The following is a 16,596-nucleotide window of genomic DNA, read 5'->3' on the forward strand; positions in this document are numbered from 1 at the left end:
AGAGGGACTCGGGCTATTGTTAATCTCCTTCCCAGGGGTCTCTGTGAACAGGAAGGGGGCTGGGCAGTCTGTGTAGAAGGGGATGGGCCAGGGCCAGCTCCCTCAATCAAGATTACTAGGTTCTTTCCTGGGCTGATCTGTGAGTCAGAGGCCAAGGGAGACTGGCGCTGTCTTGACTTGCAGTCTGACCCTTACTTTGTTTGGAACCAGGGCTTGTCTGTTTTTTTTTGCCCTGCAGTGGTGGTGGTGGGGTGTTCTAAGGAGCTTGCCTTGGCAGCTGTGATGTCAGGGCCTGGCACACATGGAAAGAGCCACAGAAACAGCAGGAGGGTATTTTCTCCAGCATAGGTCCACGTCCCCTCAGTAGGGTCTCAGCCTCAAGTCAGGCAACCGGCAGGCCTGTACTAGTGTCCCACGGTGCCATGGGGTCTGGGTGGTGAGGGCCCCCAGACCAGGCACTGTGGCTCAGCTGGTCCAGGGTCTATAACAGGGACAGCAGATAGCTGTGCTGGGTGGGTCACCCCCTCAAACTGCTTTTCCTCTTGGGGAGGAGACATCCGTCCGCCAGGGCCTGGGGCTCCAGGGCCACCAAGCTGTTGGTTCCCCAACCAGAACTATGGAGAAATGAATCTGCACTTAAACCTCAAACCAGAGCACAGACTTTCCAGTGAGCACTGCCATTTGAGGCAGACCCTTGGAAGTGAAACCGCCTGTTATAGATGTGCTCCAGGACTTTCAGAAGTCCTCCTGGGAATCAACTTTGGGGCCCATCTTGGGCCAGCATCAAGTGTTTTCCTAACCTGTGGCCTCTGCTTTTCACCAGAAGAGCTGGTGTCCAACGAGGTTGCCTTGCCGCCTAGACCCGGCTTCCAGTGAGTTTTGGCTGTTCCCACACAGCGAATTCCTTTCAAGGAGAGGACACTCAGCCCACTGAAGGGATTCACAAGAACGCACTACAGGCTGGGAAGGTGGTTTCCAGAAAGCAAGTCTGAAGGAGCTTGCAGCCACTCTGAGGGGAGGAGGATTTGGTTGGCTGTGTGAGTTCTGGGATGTAAACTGTCTGTTAGGATGAGGCTGGTGGGATTCCCCTCCATTCCTAGACGAGTGGGAAGAGAGAAGGCAGCTGCACCTGGGGCCCTGTTCCCTCTGAGGGCCAGAGAGTGAGAGTGGGGTGCATGCCTAGGCCCCCCTTGAGGGAGGCACCGTCGGCTTGTCAGGGCTGAGTGCGGGCTCAGTGTGGACCTGGGGCGAGGCGTTCCTGAGTTCCGCTTGTGATTCTGGCCCACTCTTCCTTTCTAAGCCTCAGCATTTCCGGGGCCAACAGGGGCATGGACTTATTCACTTCTGCCAGCTTCTCCAGGTACAGTGAGGAAAGAAACAGCATCTGTCCTAGTTGGAGGGGCTGTTTTGGGTATTTTTAGTAATTGTCACTCAGGGAGTGCCTAGTATAAGCACCAGGCTCTGGGCTGAGCATTTCACACACAGAATCCTCGCTGCAAGCCGGTGAGGTGGGCCTATTACTGTACCCATTATGCAGATGAGAAAACCCTTGTTCAGAGAGATTAAGTGATTTGCCCAAGTGGAGCAGCAAAGAAGGGGAAGACCCCTGTTAGTCTGATCCAGATGTGAACAAGGCTGCAGTTAGCTGTCACCTTCCACCACCCCAGCCTGTCATTCTCAGACCCACGCAAGATGCTCTGTGACATCGAGATAGAGGTAAGCCCCTGAGTCCTAGAGCACTTACAAAGGTACCCCCACTACTGCCACCATCCAGTCACAGAGGGGCTGATGGAGGACCCTGCCACCTCCAGAGCTGGGCCCTTTCACCCCGAGGTCTGCTGCCCAACCTCTTCATAACGCCCTTTGGGAACTGACATCCCACACCCTTCCGTGAAGAGGAATGTGCCTCGAAGGCCCCTGGTTGAGAATATCCTGGACAGAAGCCAGTCTTTCATTGGAATATTCTCATCAGCCAGGAAGATCTTTCTCAAATTTTAGTTTCTGGAGTTAGTTTAAATATGAAATTATATTATTCATTCACTTATTTGATAAATTCATTTGTTGTGCATCTGCTCTGCTCCAGGCTCTGGGGACCATGGTGAACAAAACAAAATCCTTGCTCTCGTGCAGTTTAGCTGGCTTTTCCAAATAGATGTTGCCAGACCCCATCCTGACCTGCGCCACCCACCTGTGGGACTTACTGATGGGGTATGGCCTCCCCTTCGCCCCTGCCCAATTTTCAATCCCTCGGTGGCATTCCCGACAGGAGCTGGTCCACGCCCTGCTCGCCTTGCTCCAATGAATTCAGTGATGGGGGGCTCCTCCCCCTTTCGGAGGCCCCTGCCCTCTGTCTCTCTGTCCCCTCACAGCTCATCCTTCGTGTGGGGCTGAGCTCTGTCCTCCCTCAGCTTCCACCAGGGGTCCAGGCCTACCATCTGCCCTCTTCACGTGACATGAGAGGTGGCACCCCAGCACTCTTCCTGTCCCCTAGAAATATACCAGGGGAAGGGCCTGAAGAGAATTTCATTTGCTCTTCTGCCCAGTTGTCCCCTGTAGGGTGGATGGGGCCTAGACCCAGGCTGTGGCCCTTACTGCCACTGCCCACAGGCACTATTTAAGACCTTCCCAGGGCCGCTGTGTGGAAGTGTGGAGCATCCCCGGGATGTAGAGCAGTACCCCGAGGTTCTTCGGACGCACTCGAGTGGCCCAGAGAGAAGCTGAGTGTGCGGGGCAGGGGGCACTGTGCACAGAACACGCCAAAATGTCCGGGCTCCCCACCCTTGTTGTCATTCCCACACTACAGGTCCCAGTGAATCCCCAGGGGAAAGATAATGGGGCTGTTGTTGAAAAGAATATGATAATAAGTCTCATTCAATCACTTGTGTCAACACTCCAGCTGAATGAGAGGCCGAAGAGCTAGGCTGGCCAGCCAGGGAAGGCCAATGTTGACTCAGGCCTGCCTTTTGGGCCCAGCTCCAGCCTGCAAGTGCTGTGCTGCCGCCGCCCGGCAGCGGCTCAAGCCAGAGCAGCCCTCTGACCTCTGTTCACTGTACTTGGAACAGTACAGCAGCACTGGGGTTTCCTGGGCATGGCATAAGCTCCAAGGGAGGAGTGAAGACTGGGAGAGCTGCAGGCCAGCCACCTCTTCACTACCCCGGATTTTCTTTTTTTTTTCTTTTTTTTGGCTGTACGCGGGCCTCTCACTGTTGCGGCCTCTCCCGTTGCGGAGCACAGGCTCCGGACACGCAGGCCCAGCGGCCATGGCTCACGGGCCCAGCCGCTCCGCGGCATGTGGGATCCTCCCCGACCGGGGCACGAACCCGCGTCCCCTGCATCGGCAGGTGGACTCCCAACCACTGCGCCACCAGGGAAGCCTACCCCGGATTTTCAACAGCTTCCACATATAGAGGCTCGAGACCTCATCACAGAGCCCTCAGTGCCTAGCCAGAAAGAATCTCCAGAGTCCCCAAGTCACAGGATTAAGTCCCCTAGTCACAAAAAGATTATGTTTTCACAGCCCTTAACCTTCTGTATCACTATATTGTTCCCCTCCTCACTCCAAGTTCACAATACTGCAGTGACATGGGCCAAACCTGTTTTACTGGGTGCGTTTTAAGAATGGCAAGTGACTGGGGAGAGGAAGGAGGAGCTGAGAAAGGGAAGCTACACATACACGTGTATAAAGTGCCTCGCATGTGTCAGACACTGTACTAGGCGCTTTTCATTACTGCATTTAATGGTCACGACTCTACGAGGTAGGTTTTATGAGCTTAATTTTACAGGTGAAGAAACTGAGGCTGAGAGAGAAGTAATTGTCTGATATGGTGAGTGTGTAGCTGGGAATCAAATCCAAGCTCCAAGCTCTTGCACCATGCCTAGTGCACCCAGAGAAGTCAAATGACCTGCCCCAGATCACACAACTACTCTGGGCAGAGATAGGACTGGAAGCCTCAAGCCAGAGTCTCTCTCTCTCTCTCTCTCTCTCTGCCCCAGGCTGCACAGGTGTTAACAGTGTGTCCAGGGTCACCTAGGGACAGATGAAGCCGTGTGATGTGTACAGAGCACGCTGCTGTTTCTGCTTCCAAAGTGGGATTCCCTTCCAGAAATGGCCCCTTCTCTGGGGCCACCTTACTACCCACCCTGCACAGACCCTCTGCCGTTACTTTATTCCCATTGCTTTGCTCTAATGTCCTCCACAATCTCTTGTCACACAGCCAGACCATTCTCAAAGTTCTCCCAGAGAGGAGGGCTTGGGGAGTTTAACCTTTCCCAAAACTGGAGGCTAGGCAGATAGCCTCCTGCTGGGGCTGTTCTCCTTTATCAGTTATCATTGTGACTTCTCAACAACTGCCCTATGAGGAAGGCATGATCACCCCCATGTTATAGATAAGGACATTAAAGTTGGGAGAGAAGTAAAGAAACTTGCTTGAGGAATCAAAGGCAAAATGTCAGAATTCGAACCCAGCTCTTTCTGGTTCCAAATGTGTTCTCTACCCCTGTCCTATATATGGCCTGAGGAGAGCTCGCACCAGAATGGGGCAAGATACAGAAAACACAGACTACACCCTGGGAACTCCTCATGTCTTAGCCCTTGGTGCTCCCAGCAGCATCTCCCTCCCAGGGTGGATGCCACTCACTGGGTGTGGGCAAAGCTGGAGAGATTTTAGCAGGTTGGGCAGCTGGGGAATGAGCTGACGGCAGGCTGGGATCTGCCCAGCAGCACCTCTGGCTGGGGCTGCCTCCTGGTCTGCTCAGCACGGACGCTGGGCCTGCTTCTGCCCTTCCTGTTTGGGAGCCTCTTTCCCAAACAAGAATTTAGTGCACTGGCCTTGGTGACACTGCCTCGCCCCTGACCGGCAGCGGACGGGAGGACAGGCAGAGGCTGGGCCAGGAGCCAGGGCGGGGCATTTGAAGCCGTGCGCGCCTCCAGTGGGCCGAGGCGGGTGAAGTAACAAGGCACATCCACTAAGGACTGAGAAATGGCACCTACTAGGGACCACTGCCTAACAGTACCGAGAACGGGGCAGCCCAGGAGGGCCACCTGCCCGCCCACTGTCCCGGCCTGTCCTTCACGGAGGTCCCAAGAGGCCCCTGGACACCCTCCCAGGGCTACTCACCTCCGGGCCGCCTTCCCTGCCTCCTCTTTCTCCGGACTCCTCACTCTTCAGTGGGCAGAGCTCTCAGGCACCGAGCAGAGGGAACTGGGGACCTTCGCGGGCCGGTCCTCCGAGGCCTGGGTGGAAACAGGTCAGAAATTCATTGTGGCCGATGTAGTAAGTGTCCCCGCGGATGTCGTGACTGGCCGGAATCCAGAGCATTGGGAACCCGCCCCCCCGCCCCCCACCCCCGGCCGCCCGCCCGCCTCCGTTTGAGCCACCTTCTCAGGTGCGAGCGAGCAGCGGAGGCGGCGGGCTCCCCGCAGGGCGCACGGGGACGAGGGGACAGCGGGCTCAGCGCTTCCGGCCACTCTGCTCTCCTAGCTCCGACCCAGCGCGGCCACCGGCCCCGCCTCGGCCGCCCGAGTGAGGCGCCCTCTGGGACGAAGCCCCCCCCCGCCAGCCTGGGCGCGAGGGCCGGGCGCCCACGCGGAGCGAGGTCCGCTGCCGGCGCCGCCGACTCCCCTCGGCCCGCGCCGGCGGCCCCGCACTTCGGGGAATTAACACCCGAGAACCGGGAGCCGCGCGTGCGGGGAGGCCTGTTTCCCGCCCCGGCCCCTACCCGGGCAGGGCTTGCAGCACCCCGGTGGTCGGGGCACCCACCTGCCGAGCGGGAAGCGCCCGGAGCTCTGGGAGAGGCCGCGGGAGCCCGGCCCGCCCTCCGCCGGGAGGCGCCGGGAACGACGGGGGGAGGCCGCGCTTACATGTTTGTGCAGCGCCGGCTTCACCTGCCGCGAGTTTGATTTCGGGGTGTGGCCTCAGGTAGGACGCCGCGAACGCAGAGCCCGGGAAAAGCCGCCGAGGGGCGCAGGGGCCGCGGCCAGGAGCCTCCCTGCCCGAGGGGCACCCCCTTTCTCAACCCTTTCCCCCTACCCGCTCGGCTCCGGCTCCCGCCGGCCCTTTGCCTTCCGGTGCTGGCCCCGGCCGCCCGCTGTGACGTACACGTGGCCCCTCGGACCCTGGGCTACGGCCTAGAGGCCTGACCTGGACTGTCCGCCGAGCGCCTCTGTGTAATTAGCTCCTTAATTTGCACTGCCGACGCACACTCGGGCGGCGCGTCCCACCCGCCCCCCCTGGAGAGCCCGGCTGGAATCCTGAAACCTATCACCTTGGCCTGTTCTGTCCCATCGCGCGACAAGGCCCTACGGCTGTCTTGGGTTAGCCCCCTTGTGCAGGCAGAAAAGTGGGATTTAAAGAGATTCCAATGCCCTTGTCAGACCCTGATCAGTACTGAGAGCCCTCGGGCCTCAGGACTGTAAGGGACCTCTAGGAAAAGAAAGCTTCCAGGAGCCCTGCACCCCCAAACAGAGGATAAGGCACGGTTCCAGAGTCAGCATCTCCTAGCTGTCCCCAGCAGTGTCCGGGCCTCGGATTAGGATGGCTGTCCCAAGTGGCGCGCTCTGGGCTGCCCTTTGCCCTGCTTCTGGATTGGAGGGTGGTTTCTCCTGTGTTTATATGTTGTGGAGGAGGGCAGGGGCCATCTGTCTCTTCCCCAAACACGGAAGTGGGAAGACTTCCAGGTCCCCAGGGAGGGCTGTGTCCACCCGAGTGCTGAGGGGAGTCTGGCATGGAAATGCAGTATATCTAGACCTCAGATGGCTGCCCCGAAGGAGGAAGTGGAGAAATTTCTGTCATTGTTGGTCACCTCAAACTTTAGGTACTGAGGTCACTATTGCCATGTATTGTTTTTATTCACTGATTCTTTAGACATATCAGTGCAAGTTATGGATAAAGACTTTGCATTATAGGCTCAATTGCTTATGCACAGTTTACTCTAGGCTCCCACCAAACAGAGCTGAGGTGGCCAGTGGGAATTCACTACCCCAAACAGGCCTGCACCCTGTCTGGCTGCATCCAAAACCCTGATGTCCTCAGCATCCCGGGGAAGGCATGGTGATGCCAGGTGGAGACGCGCTGGCTGTGGGAAGGAGGTTGTGCTGGGTTGGGGGGTGGGTATGGGAATTGGCTGCTGAGGATTTGAAATGAACCAAGAACCAAAGCTAGAATGAAATGCATTACTTTATTGAACCTAGAATCAACACCCTAAATTATTTTTTACCGACACACATGAATTATTTCCTTTCGATACAAATACCTTATATACTAAAACCACGGCTCCAAGCAGTACTTTTGAACTGTTACACTACAATAAAGTGTGAACATTAGAATATTATCAGAAATGAACTGGTATTTAATTTGGTTTAATTCAGGCTTGGGTATCCCAAAAAGGCTACACACCCAGTCCCCTCCTTACCCCAAAGGGAGACAGTCTAGGGTACCTTGGGGGCCCTCTCACCTTTGAGAGCTGCAGTGACATTTGGTGCCTTGAGAGAGACAGGACTCCCAAATAAGACTGACTGAGGAGGTAATGAATCCCCCATCCCTGAACGTATTCAAGAAGCAGATAACTGTCAGTCAGATATGCTAGAGAAAAGGTTCCCATAGTGGATACCAGACTAGAGTAGGGGGCCTCTTGGGTGCATCACAACCCCACATTTCTGCCCTTCCAGGTGGGTCTACGGCGGGTCAGCTGCAGAGGGTTGGATGACCGTCTGCATATTGGAATGGCTGGGATGTGCAGAATGGGTCCTGAGTGATTAATTTCTGTGTGTGACTCTCCCCCCACCCCCGTCTCCATCTTCTTCTGATCCACACCCAACTCGGCCCTGCCCAGGAGGAGGGGGCAGAACAGTTCAGGAAGTGGCAGGGACAGTCTAGAGACAGCTTCTCCTCCAGCATCCACATGCCTCCTTCTGGCCTATTCCCAGGTTGCCGTGCCAAGCGCAGGGAGAGGGACCAGGCACACCCTCCTTTGAAGAGCCTTGGCAGCTGGCATAGGCCTTCTGGTCAAGGGCGTTGTCCACACAATGCCATTGCACAAATTGGGCAGGAGTGCTGGACAGGGGCACTGAGAAGTGGCATTTCACCGTGGGCAATGGCGCTCGGAGCTCTGCCAGCTCTGGGGCATTGGTCAACCAGCCTGGTCTGGGAGGCTGTCAGGGAGGGCACATGGGCAGGGCAGGCACTGCCTGGCTCTCAGCCTGTGGCTCTTGGGGCCTGTTGTAACATCTGAGTACCTACAGCCAGGGCTGAGAACCCGGGTTAGGGCCAAAGAGGAAAGATACAGATCAACTTGTGGTTTAGAAACACAAACACATTATCCTTTCCTGGCACCTTTCTGCTCTGTGACTTGAAAAGCTTCCTCAGCGTCCTTTCTCTGGATGACTGCCCTTCTCTAATAATAGTAATAATAATGCCTGCCGATTACTGAATGCTTCAGGTGGGCCAGGCCCCATGCTAAGCTATTTACACGTGTCATCACTCAAGTCTTCACAACCACCCTGGGACAGAAGCACTATACTGTTATTATTCTCATTTTACAGATGAGGAAACAGATGAGGCTCAGACTGGTTAAGGAATCAGCTCAGGGTCTTATAGCTTTTGAGCGGTGGAGCCGGAATTTCAACCCAAGGGTATCTGTCCCCAGTCTGTTCTCTTAACTCTGTCCTGCTCAGAGGTTCCTGGTGCCAGGGACTGTCTGATATGACTTGACCGTGTGGGGTCAGGTCCCTGGGAGCAGCTGGTGGGGGAGGTGCTGGTAATTTGCCTCTTTGTGCCAACTCCGCCTGCCACCCAGGACGGGTATGTCATGTGACACAGAGAAGTCGGGAGGTGGGGTGGGGATATCCCTCCTCCATTTCTGATGAGGGCATGAGGACGCCCACATGGCACTGGGTATGAGGGGCAGAGGGGGGCCTCAGTTTCCACCACCCTCTCACTGAGTTATGAGCCAGCACCCTGCCTGAAGTCCCTGAATCAAGCCATCTGTCCTTCACAGACCCAGAATGGGCCAGGCGCCATCAGGCCCACATGCAGGCACCGCTAGGGAAGTGGGGCTGCACACCTGCTTGCTACCTGCTTGGAGGAGCCCCTTGGGGCCTGGGCTCCAGGGGGGTAGCTGCCCACTCACCCTGAGCCCCCAGCCCTAGGAGAGAGGCACTCTTTGGAGAAGATCCCTTCCTCCCCCTCTCTTTTGGGCTGTCCCACTCCTGTCCCTTCCTGCTCTTGGGGTGGCCTGGGCCAGTGCCCCTCACCCTGATGGGACCATCCATCTCTGCTGCTGGGGCTGGGAGGCAGGTGCAAACCTCTCAGGTTCTGGGAGCGTGAATTGAGAAAGTTGAGGTTGCTAAGCCCTTGAGGTCCTTAGGCAGGAAGGAGGTAGAATCTAGCTGCAGAGACCATGGGTTCCTGCAGGACTGGAGCCCTTCTGCCTTTCTAGACTTCCAGCGTGTCTCAGCCTTAGTTTCTTGATGTGTATAACGGGGGAGAGGGTGCCCCTCTCCTTTGGGAAGGTGGTGGAATGATGAGGTCTAGAGCACTGGGGTACAGGGGCCCCAAGGACCAGCACCCCCAAACAGGGTGAGAGTTCTTGGCCCTCGGCCCTCACAGCTGCTGAAGGGACCAAGGAGGAAACTCCCCTCCCCTACACCATGCGTGCACACAGCTGCCACAGGGAGCAATGGAGTCCGGTTTAGTGTGCCATGGGGGCAGAATCCCAGGGTTCTTCCAGGAGAACTTGCTATTAAATCAACGCAACAGGTCTATCCACTCCAGATCCTGGAGAGAGAACCCCAGCTCCAGCTGGCAGCACCATCTGGGCCCAGTTAGGTGTTCGGGAAAAGTCCACTGGACTCTCCTGCCTGGCCGCTGGACAGATGTGTCCCTCTGCCACCCTGAACTTCAGCAGAAGGAAATGACCACACCCAGAAGCCTCCAGCCTCTTTCTGCCTTTTTCTCAAGTGTATATATATGTACTAGGCTTCCTGTGCCAATGAGAATATATAGGCCTGTCTCCCCTAAATGAAAACTGACACTGGTGGCTGAACTTGCCTGATAGTCCCAAAGGGACCTGGTGACCTTGGGTGAGCCACCCAGATGCAGAAGCCACTGTCCACCCACCTCAAGGAGCTAAAGCAGGGGCAGGGCAAGCTGCGGCCCCCTTCCCGGGTGCATGGGGGCATGAGCTACGCTGGGGAGGGTGGCAACAGAAGGAGCTACCTCTGTGCTAAGGACACTCATTTTAGAGACATGATGAATTCCTTTAATATCTTCTCACTATGATCGCTTCGCAGCCCCTGCTCTTAATGGGCTCCAGAGTTCCATCCAACTGTCTGTTGCTGGCAATTCAGCTCTCTGGCTGGCATTTCTGCTGGCAGAACTGACCGCTGGGAAGCTTCCTGAATGGATGCCCTTCATTGTCCTTTCCTCTCTGCTCTGAGCCTCCAGCAGCTGCCCCCAGTCTAAGGCCAGGGCAGGGTTGCGATTGGCACCCACGCCCTGGAGCCCAGGGCCTGACTTTCAGGAAGGACAGGTGAGTTGGGGGAGTGGAAGGCTTGTGCCAGACCAGGTAAGAGCCCCAGCCAGAGTCCAGGGAAGGAAAGAGTCTCAGGAAGCATGATGTTGGCTGCCCAAGCCCCATCCACAACCATCTGGGGGGAACACCTTAGCTCTAAATGCATGAAGTTCACAGGCTCTGGGCCATGTGGCCTCGTGGGAACTTGCTGCAGAGCTTGTGGAACTCCACCTTCTGCGTCTGCCCTGGGTTAGAAGGCATGACCTAACTACCGCTTGGCTGGGCTGGGCTCTGCTTAGAGGGTCCTAGGGTAGCGGGTGGGGCAGGCAGCTACTGCCATCCCTTCTCAGGGTCTTTCCTTCTTTAATCTCTGGACCACACCTTGACTGCCCTGGGGTGGGCCTGTGGGAACTTCATGTGAACCCTGAGGCAAAGGGTCCTGGTGTGCACTGCCCCGCCCTCCCCAGTGGCTCTTGCTGGGATGATGGACCGTCTGAGGCAGCCCCTCCTCCTGTCTGACCATCCTGTCCTCTACAGAAGCCCTGCATATGCTTGCTAACTGCCTGGCCTTGCATTCTTGCCCCTGGGTCTGGCTCCACCCTTTCCCAGGGTCCGAGACCTCTACCTTTCTCCACCTTGCCTGACCCCGACACCCCATCTTCCAACAAACCCCACTACAGTGGAATATAAAAGACTTCTTGTCCAGCTCGTGCCTGGGGTCAGGGAGACAAATGACAGACAACAGGCCACCTGCTTCTGGGATCTGACCTCTGATGGTGGGTGTTTAAATTCCTGCCTGGGGTCATGGTATATAACTGGTGAAAAGACCACCTGAGGTAAAAGGTCTCCCGTGTTCCTCCCGCTCAGGGTCTGCCCCAGAATCTCTTTCATCCCTAGATACTATTATCATTACCCCCTCCTTTGGCTTAAGACATTAACAGGCTTCTGTTTAAAATGTAAAATGCTTCCTGGGACAAGAAATTGAGTCTATCCATTTACAAATTGGCTGGATCTGTTTATCAGAGAGTGGCCGGGTCCCAGGAGTGGGCCGGGCCTCTCCTTGGGGGGCGCTGGTGAATAAGCGTGGGCTGAGCTGGGGCTCCAGGTCCATCGAGATGCAGGGGCTGGGGGTGGGCAGGAGGCACAGAGGAGTAAGGGGACCTGTCCTCCTACTGTGTTAGGCCAGGCCACCTCTCTCAAGCCACCTTGTTACCTGGCAGCTCTCACCTGTCCCTGCTTGGGGGTGCGTTTGTTGATACTGCTGACGGAAAGGCAACCTAGACTGGGAGGCGAGGACCCCCAGGCCTGAAGCTGACTCTGTCACCAGTTAGTTCTGTGATCTTAGGACCCCACTTTCCTTCTCTGGGTCTGTTTCCCTCTATGAAATTATGAAGGCTGCATTAAACATCCTTTGGGCCTCCCTTTGGCTTGAATGTACTACAGCAGTCCAAGGCGGCTAGCTCCTTTCTGGGGCAGTCCCTTTCCTCCTCTGCACTCCTCCCCACTGACCCGAGACTGTGCTCTGGTGCACAGTTGGTTCCCGGCTCCCTGCACTCTCTGTGCCTTCTTGCACAATTCCATATGGAGCCTCATTCGAAGCCGGAAGAAAGAAAATGGAGGCTGGAGGCTCCATGCCAGGACTGAACCAGAGAACCAGTCCTCCCGGTTTTAACCCCGCTGCCACCGCTGCAGCACTCAGGAGCCTCAGGAGCTGGGCGGACAGGCAAGCAGCAGGGGCCTTGAGCAAGGTGACTGGTCCGTTGCTATTTGCCCTGGGGTGAGTGGGCTGGGTTCCAGGTGCACGGGGGTCAGAGACCAGAACAACGAACGAACCAGCTGACCTGAGCTTCCTGGGCCTGCTTCTCTGAGCACGCAGAGGCCGCCACCAGGTCCTGGGCAGCCTGAGTGTGCAAGAGAACACAGCCCTGACTTCACCCCGTTAGCCAGAGGCCCGGGGCCCAAGTGCTTGGCAAACTCAGGCAAACCAGAGCCAGGCTGAAAGGTGCCAGTGTTTGCTGACTGAGGCAGCACTTCGAGGGGGAAAGTTTAACCACAGAGAAACCACAGGTGTAAAAAAAAGGTCATCGCTGTCCCCCTGTAAAGTCTCTGCACTGCCTGGTGGGTCAGAGTGAGGTTTTATAGAAAATGCTGACCAGTGTAAGTGTCCTTTTGCTGGGGCTGATGTGGCCCCTTGCAGTTGCAAGGGAATGGTCCCTGCCTCCATGCTAATTCTCCCCAGGGTATGAAAGTCTGTCCTGTTCAGCTTTCCTTTCCACTGCTCTGTTGAAGCCTGTAAGTTCCCCCGGGGCAAGGGCTCCAGCACTCCACCCCACCCCATCCCCCATCCTGCCACCAGTGTTTGGTACTTCGTAGTCAGGCCATAGCTCTTCCCTGCCTGCAAGCGAGTGAGCCAGAGCAAGGTGCCAGTGGCCACCACCTAGTGCTGCCTAGAGCCCACACCCTGCCCAGAAAAGACAAGTCCCCCTTTATCCCACACCTCACGCCTCTCACCTTAGCCCCCAGTGGGCCCTCGGGCTGAGCTTGGAAGGGGCAGCTTCCCAGGACCAGTTGGCCTGTTCACCCCGGGCAGGAGGGTCAGCCCTGCTTCAGGAAGTTGAGAGATCTTCCGAAGCTTCCATTTTCCATGCTCTACTCCAACCTGTTGGCTACTCCACTTCTTTTAGGGACAGGCTGCAGAAGGCCTGCTAATGAGGTTTGCTAGCAGCCTTCCTACTGCCCGAGTCTCCTTCCCACTCAGGTGTGGAATGCATCCTACAGGAAGGGCTCCACGTCCAGCCACAGGTCAGCTTCCCATGAGTCCTTCCTGCCTTCTGCACCCAGGACACAGTGCACAGAGGCGCCTCTGGGGCTGTTCTGATGAGGAATGAGGTCTCTCAGGGTCTCCGCCTCCGCCCAGCCCGGCGCTCCCACCGAGGCGGTAGGTATAAGAAAGCCGTTGTCCTGAGCCCTCCCTGAGCTTTTCCTCTCCTCCTGGCCTCTGCCTTCCGCTCCCTCCTGGCCCGGCCAGCTGCCACCCTGCTGGCCTGCTGTTTGTCCGGTGCTCCCCAGCCTCTGCCACTCTGTCCCCACCTGGGCACCAGTCGCTGCTCAGCTCTGCATATACAGGGCTCCGCCAGGCTTGGAGTGGCCTTTCTCCAGGAGCTGGGAATACGCCCAAAGCTGGTAACCCCACGGCTAGTAAATACCCCCATTTTCCTCTTCCTGGAGCCAGGTATGGGGATGAATTGAGTGGGAGACACTTGGGTTCATCCTGACTCTGGTCCCCTGGGCTCTTCCAGGACAGGGGGCATTCCTGGTCATTGTTGGGAATTATGCACAGAGTGGGTTTGCCGTGGCCGGAGGCGCCAGACCTTCCTGCACATTTCCCTGTGCCTGGTACATCCCAGGGGGCTCTGCTCACCAAGAATGTCTGTCCTTGCGGGACCGAACTGTCCATGCGGCCACCATACTCTCCTCTTGTGGCCACTCTCAGGTGCACAGAGCTTTCCACACAAATCAGGGGCTCCCAGAAAGCTTGCTCCTGGTGCCGACCCCTCTTGACTAGGCACCCTGGTCACCAGGGCTCCCAGGTTTGTCACTCCTGAGCTGCAGAGAGGACCCCTTGCTTGGCCCAAAGGCCTTATTCTCAGCTAGATGAGCTTCTGTGGGGCCGAGTCCCAGGTGCACCGGGGCCCATGCAGCCCAGAGCTCATCCTCTACTTCAGGAACCCGGTTCCCACCAAAACCACTCAGGGAAAGACCCCAAGCAGGACCCTCCGACCTTGGTGTGTGATGCCAGGGAAAGAGCAAACTACACTGTATGAGCCTTGCTTCTTGGTGGGGCCCCAGTGCTTTAGAAACCCGAGCTCACTGGGCCTGACGTCCCCGGAGCCAACCAGGCCCTTAACACTGCAGGGGAGTCTGAGGTCTGTGAGGAAACACGGTGCTCTCAGCCAGGCAGCCCCCTGAATCCGGCCTGAGGCTGAGTTTCAGAGTCAGAGTCTGTGCCAAGTCAAGCTCAGCACAGGGGCGTGACTTGGATCCCGGGACCCAGCGGATGCTCCATAAATATCTGTGGGATGCACGCATGGGGGGAGTGTCCCAGAGGCGGTGGGGCCTCCTGGAGGGGCGTCCCGGTGGCACTGGCATGGCCCAGCAGGAAGGGGAGTTAAAGGCAGGAATAGCAGAAATAGACATCTCTCTCTCTGGCCAGGGAGCCAGAGGCCAGCTTGGACGGGGGTGCTTCAAAATCCATCTGGGAAGGGAGTGGCAGTTCGGGCGGGGTGTGGGGCTCCTTAGCCCAGGAACCCACAGCTGCCCGCCCTGTCCCAGATGGTGGGCAACCTGGACACCTTGGCACTCCACCCCGCCAGGGAGGCCCGCGCCGCCGTGGCAGCAGGGACCTTACCTTGGCCGTCCTCTGGGCCCCGAGCTCCCTGCTGCAGGCCGGTGCTTGCCTCTAGCCCAGGAAGCGGCACTCCCTTCGGGCAAAAAAGAAAAAAAAGGAACAGAAAAAGAAAACCTCAGTGCTTTTCTCGCCCAGCCGCCTCTCCCGAAGGCTCCTGGTTGGTGTCGTCTTGCCTCTGTGGGCACATAGCCGTCTCCCTCTAGCAGCTTACTCACTGGTGTGGAGGCGGGGGACCCACACCAGAGCACGTCCTGTGGGGTCAGGGGTCCGGGGCGCTGGCTTGAGCACCAGCCTGATCAGTGGCCCTGCTGTGTCCTGAGTATGGGGGAGCAGAGCCCTTCCCAGCATCCTTCCCAGGGATGCACCCGTGAGAGCTCGGCGGAGGACACACGTAGGTGCTGACGGGCGCTGCACCGAGAGGGACGGAATTCCTGGTAGGAAGCTGTTTCCTTAGTGCCTTAGTGATTAGGGCTGTCAGAAGAGGAGGCAGCCCAAGCACCGTCCGGTGCCCCCGGCGGGTTGGCTTCCATCCTTGGACCACCCCCTACCCTGGCACCCTGCCGTATCTCTGTCCCGTGGACTCAGTGGGGCCTGGGTCTGTCTGAGCTGGAGCTGCTCTGCACCTGCTCAGGCCAGGCACCTGGTGTCCTTTTCCACAGCACCCATCTTGGGGCCTGGGCGGGCCCAGCATCAGTCAGGATGAACTGCTGCCAAATCCCTCATCCCCAGTCTCTGCCAGCTCCCCTGCGGTCCGCTCTCACACACACACCTGCTCCTCTCACACACACATGGGGCCACACCCGGCGCAGAGCCACCTACCTGCCCAGGCCAGCCTAAGCCAATCCAGCCTCGTTCTCCAAATGCCACTCTGACCCTAGGAGCTGCTCATTTACAGAAATATCCCTTAGGAGGTGAGTTCAAAGCCAGCCCGGAGGACGCCAGTCAGCATGGACCAGACTCCCCTTCTCCCGACACCTCCAGAGGACAGGCAGCCTCATCACCATATCTGCTGTTGCACTTTGCCGGCTGACATCTCTCCCCGGCCCCTCAGGCCCCCACAGCGTCTTCCATATCCTTAGCGGGTGGCGGCAGACTCGTGGCAGGTCCCATCTTCCTTGGAGCCCCAGGTAGGGAGGGGAGAGCTAGAAGGGGCGGGACTCAGGTGCAGCTCCAAGTTTCCAGTTCCCAAAATAATCAGATGCAAAAGGGAAGGAAGAAACCTCCAGGCCAGCGGTGACTCAGTGCCCGTGGGCCGGCTTAGTCACCTGGATGGCTGCTCCTGGCTCCTGGCACATCAGGCAGGGAGCGATGTCCTTCCCCCTGCTGCCGGCAGCAGGCTGTCAAAGGGAGCATGGCCAAGGAGCCCCAGCTGGCCCAGGGCTCCTGGCAAGCGGCACTGGCGGGCTCTGGCCTCCACCCCAGCCACGCACGCCTCCTCCACGGAACACCTTGGCTCACTTTGGGATTTCTCCATTAAATCCTCAGGCATCAACCCGCTCTCGTTTGGGGCGCCGAGCTGCTTCAACGTTGCTTGGCAATTTTGATATCGTCGGAGGTTGCCATGGGGAGGAGGGTGATGTCATTGACACAAAAAACCCACTGAATTTACAAATCAGCTGGGGCTGGAGCTATTTATAAAAACACGTTTTTTTCCTGCCTGCCTTTACTGAGGGGGAGGT

At 57.4% G+C, this 16,596-nt stretch overlaps 1 protein-coding gene across 2 annotated transcripts in view; it reads right to left on the bottom strand.

Annotated features, from left to right (window-relative positions):
• The window catches only part of LOC114903433 (serine/threonine-protein kinase PAK 6), a 34,514-nt gene extending 18,613 nt beyond the window's left edge, over positions 1–15,901 (bottom strand). Inside the window, exons 1-3 of one of the 2 annotated variants that reach the window (XM_029236225.1) lie at positions 15,737–15,901; positions 14,918–14,990; positions 5,118–5,233 (exon numbers count right to left, since the gene is read on the bottom strand). The gene's annotated coding sequence lies outside the window, so the exon portion shown is untranslated. Of the gene's footprint in view, positions 1–5,117; positions 5,234–5,759; positions 5,843–14,917; positions 14,991–15,736 lie in introns of those variants that run through there. The other variant, XM_029236224.1, reaches the window with a different exon arrangement.
• Positions 15,902–16,596: the final 695 nt, after the last annotated feature.

The sequence above is a fragment of the Monodon monoceros genome, unplaced genomic scaffold (genome assembly GCF_005190385.1).
Source record: "Monodon monoceros isolate NGI ecotype Baffin Bay Population unplaced genomic scaffold, NGI_Narwhal_1 Super_Scaffold_21, whole genome shotgun sequence".
NCBI lineage: Eukaryota > Metazoa > Chordata > Mammalia > Artiodactyla > Monodontidae > Monodon > Monodon monoceros.